Genomic DNA, 18,700 nt, shown 5'->3' with positions numbered 1-18,700 from the left:
TCCAGTGATTCACAGGAGTTGTGGGGCCTGGCTGCTAGGATTAGAATGGATACCCAAAGCCTGTAATGCTAGATGAATGTTCATGATTTCTTTCAATTATTCCATGCTTTATAGCCCATGCAGGAGCTGTGCACTTCTCTAATTGTGAGAGAAATGCAAATCAAAACAACAGTGAGCTTTGGCCTCACACCAGTCAGAATGGCAATCACCAGAGCACCTACAAACAATAAATGCTGAAGAGGCTCTGGTGACAAGGGAACTCCCCTGCACTGTTGGTGGGAATGTAAACCAGCACAGCCACTTTGGAGAACAGTGTGGAGGTTCCTCAAAAAACCAAAAATGGAGCCACCACATAGATTCTCCTTACGTTATTGAGAAAATAATTTGAAGGCCGCTTTAAGCATATTCCTGTCTTTTTTCTTTCTAATTTTAAAAGAAGATTTTGTCAGGTTATCTTCAACTGGATAGTAAAATTCACGAGGTGATGAATGTTTTCTTTCTCCTTAAGTGATCCCAGTTCTTCAATGGATTTCACTGAAGATAGACATATGGTCTTGCAACAATCACCACATCAGTCTGAAAGATGGTTATAAAGAATGAATTGGATAATCTCGAGACAAAAGGCAAGAACAGTACTCTTGATTTTTATCTTGCAAATCGTAGAGTTCATAATTTATGTTTCCTGAGTGTTCCTATGGACCATTCTTTCCTTCTGTAAACTGTGAGGTGAGCACTAACACCACCATCAGTTTTGTTTTATCAGATCCAGGGTTAGGGAGGAATTCTAAAGGAAATCAGTCCTGAATATTCATTGGAAGGACTGATGCTGAAGTGGCCACCAGATGCGAAGAACTAACTCATTGCAAAAGACCCTGATGCTGGGAAGGATTGAAGATGGGAGGAGAAGGGGATGACAGAGGATGACATGGTTGGATGGCATCGCCGACTCAATGGACACGAGTTTGAGCAAACTCTGGGGGTTGGTGATGGACTGGGAAGCCTGGTGTGCTGCAGTCCATGGGGTGACAAAGAGTCAGACACGACTGAGTGACTGAACTGACTGACTGACTGAGGGAGCAATCAGCCACTCGTTCAGCTTTTCATGGGTCTTGAGCTCCAGGAAGATGAGAAAGTCCTCCCCAGAGCATTCACATACTCCAGGACTGCCTTTCCAGCTCCGTGATGTGCCATGGCCCTCTTCCCATCTATCACACGGTTGACTTTCCTGAGTGATCACGAAATTCCTTACCAGTTTTAACAGATTATGATTCATTTCTGGTTTTTCCAGTGTAGTTTTCAGGGTTGTTTTTGTCTTACATAGAATCCCTTGGCAGCTTATCCAAAGTTGAGATAGGCAAACCCACATCGACAGGCTTGGGTTTTTACTGATATGGGGAGTGTCCCCAGGTGGTACTAGTGGTGAAGAGCATCCCCCAAAGCAGAAGACTTGAGAGATGTGGGTTCAATCCCTGGGCTGGGAAGAGCCCTGGAGAAAGCCATGGAAACCCACTCCAGTATTCTTGCCTGGGAAATCCCATGGACACAGGAGCCTGGTGGGCTATCGTCTGGGGTTACAAAGAGTGGAATGTGACTGAAGCAACTGAGCATGGAGAGTGTCTAGGATAATACCAATAAGTAAAAATGAGCAAATAATATATGCAGTGTGATTCCAGTTCTCTACCTTTTTTTTTTTTTTTCCCCTGCTACTTGTAGAGGTGTGACGTTGGGAAAGTTGATTATCCTCTGTGAGCCTGTTTCCTTAAATGTGCACAACAATGTGTACCTGGCAAGGATGATGTGAGGACTAACCGTCATGCACTTGAAGGTCTTTTACAAATTTTGACAAGTCACCCTCATATTAATTTGCTAGAGCTTCCATCACAAAGTATCACAGACTGAGTGGCTTAAATAACAGAAATTTATCTCCTCACAGTCCTGGAGGCTAGAAGCTTGTGATCAAGGTGCTGGCAGAGTTGGCCTCTCCCGAGGCCTGTTTCCTTGGCTTCCCTGTGTCATCACGTGGTCTTCTTTCTATGAGTGTCTGCGTCCCAACTTCCTCTACTAAGGACACCAGTCATTTATTGGATTAGGTCTGCCCTGTGTGTGCACATGTGCTCAGTCACATCTGATTCTTTGTGACCCCAAGGACTGTAGCCCGCCAGGCTCCTCTGTCCATGGGATTCTCCAGGCAAAGATACTGGAGTGGGCTGCCATTTCCTACTCCAGGGGATCTTCCCGACCCAGAGATTGAACCCAAGTCTCTTCTGCCTTCTGCACCGGCAGGCAGATTTTTCTTTTTTTAACCACTGGTGCCGCCTGGGAGGTCCACTGCTGCTGCTGCTGCTGAGTCGCTCCAGTCGTGCCCGACTCTGTGTGACCCCATAGACGGCAGCCCACCAGGCTCCCCCGGGATTCTCCAGGCAAGAACACTGGAGTGGGTTGCCATTTCCTTCTCCAATGCATGAAAGTGAAAAATGAAAGTGAAGTCGCTCAGTCGTGTCCGACTCTTCGAGACCCCATCGACTGCAGCCCACCAGGCTCCTCCATCCATGGGATTTTCCAGGCAAGAGTACTGGAGTGGGGTGCCATTGCCTTCTCTGGGGAGGTCCACTAGCAACCTCATTTTGCCTTAATTACCTCTTCAAAGACTCTGTCTCCAAATACAGTCATGGTCTGAGGAACTACGGGTTAGGACCTCAACACAGGAATCTTGAGAGACACAAGTCAGCCCATAAACGTACCTCCTGCACAGCTGACAGCCCATTCCCACCAGGCTCTGTACTGATCATCCAACTCTCATGGAAACTAATTCCCTCAGTCTGCAATGTCAGACCTGCCTCCTTGACAGGTCCAGCCCTTCCTTCCTGAAGCTCAGCTCAAATGTAGGAATCTTTAGGAAGTGTTTTGATTCTAATCGTAAGGAATTCATCCTTGCCTCTAGATCCCAGGGCTCTCTGCTTGCATCTGTAACAGAGCAACAATTTTACATAATTCTGCATAACGTACATAATTTACATGATCCTACAGACCTAGGGCAGGTTCTGGCAGGTGTTCAAGAAATAACCTGGAGAACTGCACTGAATGCCAGTTAATTAAACCAACACTTTCCCTTCGTCTGACTTAGTTGAGAAATACCTTCATTTAACCGTTGACAGAGGATTCTGAGGGCAACAGAGACGAGAGGATCTCAACAGTCCATTAAGACAGGATAAATCAGCTTGTTTATCTTCCTTCCTGTGTATTTTATATTTAAGAAACCTATTTTAGGATATGTTGGAGGCAGCCTAATATTTTTAGATGGTAACACAAATGTAAAACGACTTTCCTGATTTATAGATATCCTTTGAATTTTTAATCAATATGAGAAAAGCTTTTCTACTGAGGAAGTCCAGAATATCACATGCGGGTGATTATTTAAACTGCTTGTGTAGGAGGATAAACACTTCAAAAAGTCTGCTGTGAAAATGTGCACTGATTATCTAAACAGGACTATGTTTCAAGATGTAAGGCATGTACATACTCATATTTTATTTTGTGCCAACAATTTAGTTGAAAATGGATGCCCTAAGGATAGTTGGGATTATGGCATAACTCAGTGACTTGGTTACCTGGAATCTTCCTCGATTAAAGGATTTTCTCTTTCTCACAACACCTCGATTCCAAACAAGTAGGGTTTAATGAAGTCTTTCAGCTCAGAGTGTGCCCCTCACACTTCCCTTTTCCAGGCTCACTGGCTGTACAAATCTGGAGCAACACCACACTCATTAAGAGATGCCTTTCTGTTGATAGCTCAGGTCATGGAGGATTTCACACATCTTTGCACAGTCTAGAGATTTCTGTACTTTATTGCTGTTACATTAGAAATCACCTTTTTTTTTTTAACTGACTGTTGCTAATGTATAACTTGAAAAAATTATGCGTTACTTACATTTTGTGCAAGTTCAGTAAAGGATTTCTGAATGGATGAATAAATGAACTGAAAACTGAGATCTTGTCCAGAAAACTTCCAAGTCTTTAAAATGTTTGGAAGCCATTTAATTTCTCCTGTCTTTCTTCCTTGATGAGGTCATCACACACTTAGTCTTCAAGCAAAGGCAGTCGGGAGCTGCAGTTGACACCTCTTCTCTCGTGTCTTCTGTGAGTAAGTCCTACAGCTTCTCTCAAATGTTATCTCTGCTCCATTCCTTCTGCCTCAGCTTAGATGGTCTCCCTTCATCTACGCTTCACTATCTCATGGAATTGTGACAAAACTGGTTTGACTGCATGTGACCGAGACCTAAAGTTCAGTTCAGTTCAATTCAATCACTTAGTCGTGTCCGACTCTTTGCGACCCCATGGACTGCAGCACACTAGGCCTCCCTGTCCATCACCAACTCCTGGAGTTTACTCAAACTCATGTCTATTGAGTCGGTGATGCCATCCAACCATCTCATCCTCTGTCATCCCCTTCTCCTCCTGCCTTCAGTCTTTCCCAGCATCAGGGTCTTTTCCAATGAGTCAACTCTTCGCATGAGGTGGCCAAAGTATTGGAGTTTCAGCTTCAGCATCAGTCCTTCCAGTGAACACCCAGGACTGATCTCCTTTAGGATGGACTGGTTGGACCTTCTTGCAGTCCAAGGGACTCTCAAGAGTCTTCTCCAACACCACAGTTCAAAAGCATCAATTCTTTGGTGCTCAGCTTTCTTTATAGTCCACCTCTCACATCCATACATGACTACTGGAAAAACCATAGCTTTGACTAGATGGACCTTTGTTGGCTAAAGACCTAAGTACCAGTGGCTTAAAACACAAGACAGGAGGGTTTTTCTCTGTCAACAATCCAGGCTGGTCTGCAGCCTCTTCTTCTTCAGAAGCTCAGATTCCTTCTGCTAGGGAATTCCTCCTCCTTCTGGTGGTGCTCTCATCTACATGGTCCAAGATGGCTTGCCACCATCCCTGAATTCCAGGAAGAAAGAAGGGGGATATGAGAAATGAGAGGGTATTTTTAACCTTTCCTTTAACTAGGAACCTAGAGTTTCCCATGTAATTTAGAATCACATCCCACTGAGCAGGATTAGTTACATGGCCCCACTTCATTGCAAGGAGTTTACTAGGAAATGTAGTCTTCATTCTGGGCAACCTATGTCCAGGTAAAAATTCAACCCCTATGTAAGAAGAGAGAATGGATATTGGATGGATATTGGTGAACAGCTTACAGTCTTGACCTCGTCGCCTAACTTACTTTCCTGCTTCCTGCCTCCCAGATTGCTCCTTTTACTCAACTCATACCAGAAGCAATCTGGCCACATCTCTTTCTGCTCAAAAAGCATGCACCAACCTCTTGACTGCCTGGACATAAACTCTTAGTTCTCAACATGGACTGAACAGTCTTCATGATCTGGTTCCTATCCACCTCAGCTCCTATTTCTGTCCTCTTTGCACCTTATTCTCCAACACTGAACTCTGTTATTTTTCCATGAGTAACATAGTGTCTCATGCCTCAGTGCCTTTGCACCTGCTATTTCTTTGAAAATCAAACTCAGGAGTCACTTCTTTCAGGAAATATTTTCTGTTACTCTCTCTGCTCCCAGCCTTAATCAAGAGACTTCACTGGACACTCTTTATACCTCATACCTGTATTTACCCATTCCATTTTTTGGTTTTAATATATTAGGTAATCACTTATTTCCTCTTCTACACCACGAGCATGATCAGATTCACCTTTATATCCTCAGAATTCAGCTCAATGCTTGCCACAGAGCAGACAAATAACTATGTATTTACTCTTGATTGAATGAATGAATGAACAAGTGACAGAAGTGATATGACCTCAGTACCCGCTTAGAGCTTTTAACCTTTTACATGGTGTTCTCTTTTAATAAAAACTCCTTGTGAGCCCGTATTCTGTTTGAGGTACATTTACTTTGTTTGTGTAAGAGTATTAGCCTAGTTGGGCTTCCCAGGTGGTACTGATGGTAAAGAACCTGCTTGCAAATGCAGGAGACATAAGAGACATTGGTTTTGTTCCTGGGTTGGGAAGAGCTTCTGGAGGAAGGCAAAGCAACCCACTCCAGTATTCTTGCCTGGAGAATCCCATCGACAGAGGAGCCTGGCGGGGTACAATCCATGAGGTCGCAGAGTCAGACACAACCAAAGTGACTTAGCATGCACACACGTATTAGCATAGTTATCTAACTTAAGCTTTATGGATAGCCCTGTGAGACAGTCATCATGATTCTCATTCTACAGGTGGGAAAACGAGGCATGGAGACTTAGTTTAAATAACCCATCTCATCTCTTAATTGTATTGATTGTAGGGAAGGTGTTGCGTGGAAGAGTGGAGGGGAGTTTTGCCTCGGGTGGTAGGTATCCTGTAGGTATATTGAAGTGGTAGTTATTGGGCCCTTGTCTAAATCTATAATTTATTAGCTTGAGTGATCAGCTTTTCTTTCCTTTTCTGGGCTTCAGTTTTCTCATCTGTAATAGGAAGGATTGGCTTGAAGATCCCTAAGTTTCCTTCCAAATCTAAAAATCAGTGATTTTCTTACTTCTCTAATACAGAAAAGTGAAATATAACCCTCCTCCACACCAATATGCTGCATTCACACAGCTGTGCTTTTGCTAAAAATGGACACTTTCTAAATGTTAAAAGAGTACATGGTAGAGAATAGTCAGTTTAGATAAAAAAAAACCCCAACTCTGCTAAAGGATTAACACAAAAGCCCTGGATACCACTCAACAGAAAATCTCCCCAGAAAGGAATATGTATAATGGCATTGCTTTGACTGGAGGTTTTTTTTTTTTTTTAGACTGCATCCAGACATATTTAGTCACCAAGCACATTTTGGATCTAGGAGGAGTGCAGTTGAAACATAGCCAGAAATGCACCCTGGTTTCTCTCTATGCCATGAGTCCACAACATATGACTTCTGTGTGTGATGACAAAGTTTGTGCAGGTCTTTTCCCTCATTGAGCTATCCTGGAAACTGGAAGAGTCTGTTAAACAATCTCGCTTCTTCCGCACCAGGGTTCTGAAACAACTCAGTTCAGTTCAGTTCAGTCGCTCAGTCGTGTCCGACCCTTTGCGACCCCATGAATCACAGCACGCCAGGCCTCCCTGTCCATCACCAACTCCTGGAGTTCACCCAGACTCACATCCATCGAGTCAGTGATGCCATCCAGCCATCTCATCCTCTGTCATCCCCTTCTCCTCCTGCCTTCAGTCTTTCCCAGCATCAGAGTCTTTTCCAATGAGTCAACTCTTCACATGAGGTGGCCAAAGTATTGGAGTTTCAGCTTCAGCATCAGTCCTTCCAAAGAAATCCCAGGGCTGATCTCCTTCAGAATGGACTGGTTGGATCTCCTTGCAGTCCAAGGGACTCTCAAGAGTCTTCTCCAACACCACAGTTCAAAAGCATCAATTCTTCGGCACTCAGCTTTCTTCACAGTCCAACTCTCACATCCATACATGACCAATGGAAAAACCATAGCCTTGACTAGACGGACCTTTGTTGGCAAAGTAATGTCTCTGCTTTTGAATATGCTATCTAGGTTGGTCATAACTTTCCTTCCAAGGAGTAAGCATCTTTTAATTTCATGGCTGCAGTCACCATCTGCAGTGATTTTGGAGCCCCCCAAAATAAAGTCTGACACTGTTATGGAATGAAGCAGGGAAAAGACTAATAGAGTTTTTCCAAGAAAATGCACTGGTTATAGCAAACACCCTCTTCCAACAACACAAGAGAAGACTCTACACATGGATATCACCAGATGGTCAACACCGAAATCAGATTGATTATATTCTTTGCAGCCAAAGATGGAGAAGCTCTATACAGTCAACAAAAACAAGACCAGGAGCTGACTGTGGCTCAGATCATGAACTCCTTATTACCAAATTCAGACTTAAATTGAAGAAAGTAGGGAAAACCACTAGACCATTCAGTTATGACCTAAATCAAATCACTTATGATTATACAGTGGAAGCAAGAAATAGATTTAAGGGCCTAGATCTGATAGATAGAGTGCCTGATGAACTATGGAATGAGGTTCGTGACATTGTACAGGAGACACGGATCAAGACCATCCCCATGGAAAAGAAATGCAAAAAAGCAAAATGGCTGTCTGGGGAGCCCTTACAAATAGCTGTGAAAAGAAGAGAAGAGAAAAGCAAAGGAGAAAAGGAAAGATATAAGCATCTGAATGCAGAGTTCCAAAGAATAGCAAGAAGAGATAAGAAAACCTTCCTCAGCGATCAATGCAAAGAAATAGAGGAAAACAACAGAATGGGAAAGACTAGAGATCTCTTAAAGAAAATTAGAGATACCAAGGGATGCAAAGATGGGCTCGATAAAGGACAGAAACAACTAAAAACAAGGCCAATTTTTCATCCGGGGAAATAAATATATCACCTTTGTGGTGATAACAGTGATACTGGAGAACACAGTTTCTGTTGGTGGTCAAGGTGACTTTCTAATCCTGAAGCCTAGAGTCAGACAGACATCCACCAGCCCTGCTAGATGAAGAGAAGCCTTTTGCCCAACAAGGGATGAACGAAGCATTTGGTTTCTCCACACAAACTCACTATGGCGCTGGTTACCCCCTCAAGCTCTTCTCCCCTTCCCTGACGATAATACAGCCCCCATCTTTCAGTGGGGCCTGGGGGCTCCTCAGAGTAAAGATGCCATTCCCCAATCTCTCTTGCAATAGGTGTGGCCATTTGACTCTGCTCAAGGACATGGGAGTAAAAGGACGAGTTTGTGCCTCATTCTAGGATGAATGAGGGTCTGCATTCTTCCCACTAGGTTTCCTCTTCCCTTCCAGCAAGAGTGTCCATGTGGACCAAGAAATGGAAACTGAATTCTGAGGATGGGACCCTGGGGACATCATGCCAGAGCTGGACTGGCTTACCTCAGACTTTATTTATGGGAGAGAGATGACCTGTATCTTGTTTAATTATTATTTAGTCCTGGAGGATAGTTGGGTTTCCTGTTACTTCAGGCTGAACCCAGTTCTGACTGACACACTCTCCAATCAGATGCGTCATTCCATCTCCTCAGGCCCTGGCAGTTTATTTAATTCTCATAACAGTCCTACAAGGTAAGTAGTAGTACTATCCCCATGATAAACTCCTCCACAGATGATGTAACAGAGGCCCAGAGAGGTCAGGTAACTTGCTCCAGATGACAGTGCTCAGGAGTGATGGAGCATGGATGCAACCCTAGGCAGGCTAGCTCTTCTGCATTCCCTCGAGACACCAGGCAGTTTCCTAGAAGGAACAAGTACAGAGACCCTCCTGTGTTACCTCAAGTGAAGGATGTTTATGTTGGGATAGCTGGAGAGGCCGGAGAAATAAAGGCTATCTCAGTGGTCACCTGAGATGCCCTGGCTTGTGCTTACCCCTTCAGCAGGGTCGAATCCATCATTCCTAGACTATTTTCCCATCACTGTGGGGATTCCATCACTGCCTGTCAGTATCTGCCCTGCTTCTGCCCTCCTATCACATTCAACCACCAGTGGTTTCAACTCAGTTTCTTTCTACCCCATGGTATCTTCTTATGCATGTCCTCTACTGCCTTTGGCTTCTGCATTTTCCCCTCTATGTATACACATTTCTGCCAGCTGGCACTAGTGGTAAAGAGCCTACCTGCCAATGCAGGAAATAAGAGACGCGGGTTCGATCCCTGGATTGGGAACAGCCCCTAGACAGGGAAATGGCAACCTACTCCAGTAATCCTGCCTGGAGAATCCCATGGACAGAGGAACCTGGTGGGCTACCGTCCATAGGGTTGCAGAGTCCGACACGACTAAAGTGACTGAGCATGCCCGCCTTATTGTCCGCCAACAATATTGTCTTCTCCATACAAACAATTGGTGGGGTCAGCCAGTTCCCACCAAGGCTAAGTCCTGCTTACTTGTCGGACTGTTATGAAAATTAAATACACTGTCAGTTGTGAAGCACTTAAAGCAGGATTTGGCCTATAGCAAGAGGTATGTAATTGTTTGCCGAGTGAATAACTTGTCAGAAGGGGAACTCTTCTCTCCCCGCTAATGCTCGCTTCCGTGCGGAGGGACATCAATCAGTGTAGCACTCAGGGCTGCCCCAGCCTCTTGACCACGCCTTCTCTCACTCAGGGCCTGAGGAGATGGAACGACACATCTGACTGGACAGAGTATCAGTCAAAACTGGGCTCAGCCTGAAGCGACAGGAACCCCAAAATATCCTCCAGGACTGAATGACCAGCTGGGTTAAGCTTTTGTACCAGTCCCTGTCTCGGGATGGTCAGAGCCTCCTAACCCACCAGTCCATCCTTCCTCCCCAGCCCAGGTCACCAAGAGCGCTGTAGGCTGCGCCACACCCTTCAAGAACTCTCTGCCATACAGTTCCTCTGTCAGTTTCTTTGAGCAAGACACATGCCCAGCAAGGGAGTTTGGGCATGTTATCCTTGCTGTTTTCTCTTTGTTATCCGTTTTTCTTTATATCCTATGAATGAAGCCAAAAACATAAACACAGAATTCAACGTTTGCCCCTTCTTTTCCTATGCTGCTATTTGTAAGGTCTCCCCAGACAGCCATTTTGCTTTTTTTTTGCATTTCTTTTCTATGGGAATGATCTTGATCCCTGTCTCCTGTACAATGTCATGAACCTCATTCCATAGTTCATCAGGCACTCTATCAGATCTAGGCCCTTAAATCTATTTCTCACTTCCACTGTATAATCATAAGGGATTTGATTTAGGTCATACTTGAATGGTCTAGTGGTTTTCCCTACTTTCTTCAATTTAAATCTGAATTTGGCAATAAGGAGTTCATGGTCTGAGCCACAGTCAGCTCCTGGTCTTGTTTTTGCTGACTGTATAGAGCTTCTCCATCTTTGGCTGCAAAGAATATAATCAGTCTGATTTTGGTGTTGACCATCTGGTGATGTCCATGTGTAGAGTCTTCTCTTGTGTTGTTGGAAGAGGGTGTTTGTTATGACCAGTGCATTTTCTTGGCAAAACTCTATTAGTCTTTGCCCTGCTTCATTCTGTATTCCAAGGCCAAATTTGCCTGTTACTCCAGGTGTTTCTTGACTTCCTACTTTTGCATTCCAGTCCCCTATAATGAAAAGGACATCTTTTTTGGGTGTTAGTTCTAAAAGGTCTTGTAGGTCTTCATAGAACCGTTCAGCTTCTTCAGCGTTACTGGTTGGGGCATAGACTTGGATTACTGTGATATTGAATGGTTTGCCTTGAAAACGAACAGAGATCATTAAGGAAAGATATAAACATCTGAATGCAGAGTTCCAAAGAATAGCAAGAAGAGATAAGAAAGCCTTCTTCAGTGATCAATGCAAAGAAATAGAGGAAAACAACAGAATGGGAAAGACTAGGGATCTCTTCAAGAAAATTGGAGATACCAAAGGAACATTTCATGCAAAGATGAGCTTGATAATGGACAGAAATGGTATGGACCTAACAGAAGCAGAAGATATTAAGAAGAGATGGCAAGAATACACAGAAGAACTGTACAAAAAAGATCTTCACGACCCAGATAATCACGATGGTGTGATCACTGACCTAGAGCCAGACATCCTGGAATGTGAAGTCAAGTGGGCCTTAGAAAGCATCACTATGAACAAAGCTAGTGGAGATGATGGAATTCCAGTTGAGCTATTCCAAATCCTGAAAGATGATGCTGTGAAAGTGCTGCACTCAATATGCCAGCAAATCTGGAAAACTCAGCAGTGGCCACAGGACTGGAAAAGGTCAGTTTTCATTCCAGTCCCAAAGAAAGGCAATGCCAAAGCATGTTCAAACTACCGCACAATTGCATTCATCTCACACGCTAGTAAAGTAATGCTCAAAATTCTCCAAGCCAGGCTTCAGCAATATGTGAACCGTGAACTTCCTGATGTTCAAGCTGGTTTTAGAAAAGGCAGAGGAACCAGAGATCAAATTGCCAACATCCGCTGGATCATGGAAAAAGCAAGAGAGTTTCAGAAAAACATCTATTTCTGCCTAATTGACTATGCCAAAGCCTTTGACTGTGTGGCTCACAATAAACTGTGGAAAATTCTTCAAGAGATGGGAATACCAGGCCACCTGATCTGCCTCTTGAGAAATCTGTATGCAGGTCAGGAAGCAACAGTTAGAACTGGACACGGACCAACAGACTGGTTCCAAATAGGAAAAGGAGTTCGTCAAGGCTGTATATTGTCACACTGTTTATTTAACTTATATGCAGATTACATCATGAGAAACGCTGGACTGGAAGAAACACAAGCTGGAATCAAGATTGCCAGGATAAATATCAATAACCTCAGATATGCAGATGACACCACCCTTATGGCAGAAAGTGAAGAGGAACTCAAAAGCCTCTTGATGAAAGTGCAAGTGGAGAGTGAAAAAGTTGGCTTCAAGCTCAGCATTCAGAAAATGAAGATCATGGCATCCGGTCCCACCACTTCATGGGAAATAAATGGGGAAACAGTGGAAACAGTGCCAGACTTTATTTTTCTGGGCTCCAAAATCACTGCAGATGGTGACTGCAGCCATGAAATTAAAAGACGCTTACTCCTTGGAAGGAAAGTTATGACCAACCTAGATAGCATATTCAAAAGCAGAGACATTACTTTGCCAACAAAGGTCCGTCTAATCAATGCTATGGTTTTCCTTGTGGTCATGTATGGATGTGAGAGCTGGACTGTGAAGAAGGCTGAGTGCTGAAGAATTGATGCTTTTGAACTGTGGTGTTGGAGAAGACTCTTGAGAGTCCCTTGGACTGCAAGGAGATCCAACCAGTCCACTCTGAAGGAGATCAGCCCTGGGATTTCTTTGGAAGGAATGATGCTAAAGCTGAAACTCTAGTACTTTGGCCACCTCATGTGAAGGGTTGATTCATTGGAAAAGACCCTGATGCTGGGAGGGATTGGGGGCAGGAGGAGAAGGGGACGACAGAGGATGAGATGGCTGGATGGCATCACTGACTTGATGGACGTGAGTCTGGGTGAACTCCGAGAGTTGGTGATGGACAGGAAGGCCAGGCGTGCTGCGATTCATGGGGTGGCAAGGAGTCGGACACGACTGAGTGACTGATCTGATCTGATCTGATCTCCCTATGCTGCTACTGCTAAGTCACTTCAGTTGTGTCCGACTCTGTGGGACCCCATAGACGGCAGCCCACCAGGCTCCCTGTCCCTGGGATTCTCCAGGCAAGAACACTAGAGTGGGTTGCCGTTTCCTTCTTCAATGGACAGATCAGATCAGATCAGTCGCTCAGTCATGTCCGACTCTTTGCCACCCCATGAATCGCAGCACGCCTGGCCTCCCTGTCCATCACCAACTCCCGGAGTTCACCCAGACTCACGTCCATCGAGTCAGTGATGCCATCCAGCCATCTCATCCTCTGTTGTCCCCTTCTCCTCCTGCTCCCAGTCCCTCCCAGCATCAGAGTCTTTGCCAATGAGTCAACCCTTCGCATGAGGTGGCCAAAGTACTGGAGTTTCAGCTTTAGCATCATTCCTTCCAAAGAAATCCCAGGGCTGATCTCCTTCAGAATGGACTGGTTGAATCTCCTTGCCGTCCAAGGGACTCTCAAGAGTCTTCTCCAACACCACAGTTCAAAAGCATCACTTCTTCAGCACTCAGCCTTCTTCACAGTCCAGCTCTCACATCCATACATGACCACAGGAAAACCCATAGCATTGACTAGACAGACCTTTGTTGGCAAAGTAATGTCTCTGCTTTTGAATATGCTATCTAGGTTGGTCATAACTTTCCTTCCAAGGAGTAAGCGTCTTTTAATTTCATGGCTGCAGTCACCATCTGCAGTGATTTTGGAGCCCAGAAAAATAAAGTCTGGCACTGTTTCCACTGTTTCCCCATTTATTTCCCATGAAGTGGTGGGACCGGATGCCATGATCTTCGTTTTCTGAATGTTGAGCTTGAAGCCAACTTTTTCACTCTCCACTTGCACTTTCATCAAGAGGCTTTTGAGTTCCTCTTCACTTTCTGCCGTAAGGGTGGTGTTATCTGCATATCTGAGGTTATTGATATTTATCCTGGCAATCTTGATTCCAGCTTGTGTTTCTTCCAGTCCAGCGTTTCTCATGATGTACTCTGCATATAAGTTAGATAAACAGGGTGACAATATACAGCCTTTACGAACTCCTTTTCCTATTTGGAACCAGTCTGTTGGTCCATGTCCAGTTCTAACTGTTGCTTCCTGACCTGCATACAGATTTCTCAAGAGGCAGATCAGGTGGCCTGGTATTCCCATCTCTTGAAGAATTTTCCACAGTTTATTGTGATCCACACTGTCAAAGGCTTTGGCAGTCAATTAAGCAGAAATAGATGCTTTTCTGGAACTCTCTTGCTTTTTCCAGAGGAACATCAAAATGACATGGAATTAGCTTTGGACATGCACCGAAGATATCTTCTAAGTCTCACTACTCCATCTAGTCCAACTGATGCTTATGACTTCTTTATTGATTTTTGGCCAGACTATCATCAATGGCTGTCTTTGAATCAGTGACCACCCTAGATTAATCTGCTATGATCAGAGTAGTTGGTTATGAAGAATTAGGGGGACTGTAGTCCTGGCTGTTCTCCAGGCACCACAGACTCTTCTCTAAGAATAGTAGCAGAAGACAAGGCGTGACTAGGAAGGTTTGGCATGAGGAAAAAATGGGTAGATCCATTCAAGATTTCATAGATTACATACAGTTTAACATAACTGCTATCTTCTGAACTCTTCTTAGGGACTCCAGGTGTTTAGGACTTGAATTAAGAGTGGAAATAAGCACTGGACTGGAGAGTCTAATCTGAGCTCCCTGTCCAAGGAAGCGAGCAAGTTCTGGACCTCCTGTCCTTTCTTTCCTTTCCTCCTCCTCTTCCATTTTTATTGCAGGTGTACAGAAATGGGCTCCAAAATCTCTGCTGCCATGAAGTTAAAAGATGGTTACTCCTTGAAAGAAAAGTTAAGACCAACTTAGACAGCATATTAAAAAGAAGAGACCTTTTGCCAACAAAGGCCCATGTAAACCATTAGTCAAAACTATGGTTTTTCCAGTAGTCATGTATGGATGTGAGAGTTGGACCATAAAGAAGGCTGAGCACCAAAGAATTGATGCTTTTGAACTGTGGTGTTGGAGAAGACTCTTGAGAGTCCCTTGGACTGCAAGGAGATCCAACCAGTCCATTCTAAAGGAAATCAGTCCTGAATAGTCACTGGAAGGAATGATGCTGAAGCTGAAACTCCAGTACTTTGGCCACCTGATGCGAAGAGTTGACTCATCAGAAAAGATCCTGATGCTGGGAAAGACTGAAGGCAGGATGACAAGGTGACGACAGAGGGCAAAATGGTTGGATGGTATCACTGACTCAATGGACATGAGTTTGAGCAAGCTGCAGGAGATGGTGAAGGACAGGAAGGCCAGATGTGCTGCAGTCCATGGGGTTGCAAAGATTCAGACACAACTGAGTGACTGAACAACAAAACAGAAATGAGTTCATTATAATCCTTGGCTCACGACGTATTCTTATTATTAATTTGAAAACGGCTTGCTCTTACTACTTACCTCATCGGGATTTTTAAAGGATTAAATGAATTAGATATAGATAACACTGAGAACAGTGTCCAGCACATAATGAACACTGTGGTAGTGTTGTTTGACCGGGGTTTCTGGGTCCTGCTGGATGTTAGGGCGGCGTTCCACAAGTCAACTTTGGAGAGCGTCACTCTTACCTATGCTCATACGCGTATATCATTTTATCTCGACTCGTTTCTGACCAGTCAAAATGAGTTATTTTTTTTCCTTCACAGATAACTTTTTTCTTGAGTAGTGAATTAGTGGCTGATGGAAAAATATTAATTCAGTTAATATACATGGAAATGTACATATAATTATATCATAATAATAATACATCATGTAATAATATATCACACGATGCATAATTCTATCTCTAAGCTCTCCTCCAACCTTAATAGGCTGTGATTCTATAAAGGATGCTGAATTATTTATTGCAGCCTGCCTGAAGTTTGACAAGAAGTCATGACGGAACTTAAAATACACTGCTTTGTTGAGTCTGAAATCATATTCCGAGGTAATAGTCACTGGCTAAGTAAAATGGACTGCCAATTATTCAAATAAAGAGAAGTCATGTTGTCCTGTATTAGCGATCTTCACCTCCCCACCCATTAATAAAGTTCATTTGTTTCCACTTGCCCACTTCTCCTTTGTTCTGCAGGGCTTTCTGAAGACTGCTGAATCCATGTATGCTTTTATCCACTCCAAACAGTCCTAAGGAGACTGATTCTTCTAGTGAGTGTATTTTTAGCCACAATTAAAGCTTGTGTCTCTGGCTTTTCTGAACAACTGGCATCCTGCAGCATTCAGAACCACCTGCATTCAGCCTTCAGGGAGCTAGACTCCTTTGCTGATGGTTCAGCTCTCAAACAGAGGCATAAACACCGCAGGTTGTGTGTAAACGGGGAAGGTAGCTAATTATGCTAAACAGGAGTATTAATAACACAAGCTGTGCAAACAAAAACACTAACCGGTTTCAAAGCGTGATTCCTCCTCTGCCCTGCTCTCCCTTCCAGACTTACCTGAAGGACAGGATAGTAGCAGAAAGTAGGTGGCTTCCACCAGCTACTGGGTCCTGTAAAGCAAGAAATGAAATCAACAAGGAAATGCCAGTGTAGAATCCATGGGCCCCGGGAACTGCAAGTCAAGCACCACCTTTGTCTGCCTTGAGGCTGGACTTTTAGGGAAGGCTTGGAAATCACAGAAGTGTAATTAGCTGCCAGAAACTGAGAGTCTCTAAAAGAGACTGAGGTCGAAGGTCAGGGTAGGGCCTTGTTGAAGGCCACTCCTTTCCAGTCCAGAAAAAGGGAAAGCTTGACAGATGGGCAGATAGAGGTTGGATCCATTGAGAGGATCAAACTCTTTCTTGTCTTGCAAGTAAGAACACCTGTAACATGTTATTCTCAGGAGGACTTGTCAGCTGATGGAAACCTAGGTCTCTTAGATTAAGTCCCCAAATGAGTCTTAACAAGGTCACTGCTTATCTTCTACTGTGTGACCAACCACTCCAAAATTTACAGGCTTAAAACAATAATTTGTTATTATCTGTCATGGTTTTGTGAGTGGACAAGGCTCAGCTTGACCTCCCTGGTTTGGAGGCTCTCATGCCCAGACAGTCAGCTGCCATTTGACTTCCCCAGAAACTGAATTCTGTGAAGGCAGAGTTCAATTCTGCCCTCTTATCCCCTCTTATCCTCAGTTCTACCCCATGGTCTAGTGTGTGCTGGACGTCCAGCAGGGCCTCCTCCACCACGATTCTGGGCCCCAGTGCTCCTCCCTGACCTCCCGCTGCAGCTGAGCAGCTGGACACGGTGGCTTAGGGCTCCAAGAGGGAGGAAGGTGCCCTAGCATAGCGTCCCTTCTGCCATGTTCTATTGGCCAAAGCCATGAAAGGCCAATTCAAATTCAAGACAATGGAGCGGTGTGTGGGTACAAAGCGAGGAGCTACAGAGGGCATCATCTCTGGAAACAAGTTACAACATTAAGCGAGTCCCATCTCTTGGAATGTCTCCCAGGAAACCTCGCCATTGAGAAGCAGAGACCTTTTTGTGCTGAGCCTGGCAGAGATCTTTGCCTAGTTACTTATAATACTTTTCATCCTTTAGCTCTTAGTTAAAATATCACTCTCCCAGGATGACTTTCTAAGACCTTGTCATTAAGTTAGGTTCTCCTGTGCTTTTCCTAGAATTTCATAGTCTGTAATTGCACATTTTTATGATTACCAATTTAATGTAAATTTCAGTCCAAGACGGGGCTGAAAACTCCACATGGCAGGCAGGCCTGTCTGAAGTCTCTCCGACGCCCTCTGCTTCGTGTGGTGCTGGCTCTTAGTAAAAACTCAGGAGACATTTGTTGAGGATGAAGGCATGGATGAGAGGTGGACACATCTGATCTTCCCATGTGGCTCCAGTGGTTCACTCAGGGGTTTTCATTAAGGGGCGTCTGGTCACCCTTCCATGAATTTATGATGTTTTAAACCTGTATTGGCTGAATGCCCAGCAGGTCCCAGTCCCCACACTAGACCATGGGGTAGAACTGAGGATAAGAGGGCAGAATTGAACTCTACCTTCACAGAATTCAGTTTCTGGGGAAGTCAGACAAGTAGACACCCTTGTATAGTCCACATAGAGAGTGCAGGTTGCCAGGGTCCATCATGTGCATCTCCTTCCCTCGCCCTCCTAACCTCTCACCCCCACCACACACACAGGGAGTTTCATATGCAGTTCTAGGGCCCATGGATTCTACACCAAACACTCCTGGTTTAGAGGCTGTAACATGAAATATGCTTCAATAATATTTTCAGCTATATTATTTGGGGCTTATTAATAATGACTGGGGAATGTCCTTCTTTAATGAAAAAACCACTACAATATTGTAAAGTAATTAGCCTCCAATTAAATTAATTAAAAAAATTAAAAACAAACTTGCTACATATTAGATGTTCATAACATTGGAAAGCCAGGGTTTTTGTCAGAAGAGCTGGAATCTACAAGGAGTTGAAAAGTTTGTAAAATATTTCCAAGGTCAGAACCAGAGATGAAAGTTTTTCACTTTTAGACCTGCATGCATTTCAGATTACGTAAACCAAATTCACCTTTGAACTTCTCTGTTCATATTCCACACAATGTATTAATAAATCAAATACAGAGCAATTGC

General features: G+C 44.1%; 1 long non-coding RNA gene across 2 annotated transcripts in view; it reads left to right on the top strand.

Moving 5' to 3' along the window:
- Window positions 1–16,181, top strand: part of LOC133255070 (uncharacterized) — a 38,578-nt gene extending 22,397 nt beyond the window's left edge. The window contains exons 3-4 of one of the 2 annotated variants that reach the window (XR_009738860.1): window positions 509–979; window positions 14,866–16,181. This is a non-coding gene — a long non-coding RNA (uncharacterized LOC133255070). Of the gene's footprint in view, window positions 1–508; window positions 12,007–14,865 lie in introns of those variants that run through there. The other variant, XR_009738859.1, reaches the window with a different exon arrangement.
- The last annotated feature ends 2,519 nt before the right edge of the window (window positions 16,182–18,700 follow it).

This window comes from Bos javanicus, chromosome 10 (genome assembly GCF_032452875.1).
Source record: "Bos javanicus breed banteng chromosome 10, ARS-OSU_banteng_1.0, whole genome shotgun sequence".
In the NCBI taxonomy this organism is placed as follows: domain Eukaryota; kingdom Metazoa; phylum Chordata; class Mammalia; order Artiodactyla; family Bovidae; genus Bos; species Bos javanicus.
The sequence above is the reverse complement of the archived record's forward strand: the minus strand, read 5'-3'. Positions and strand labels throughout refer to the sequence as shown.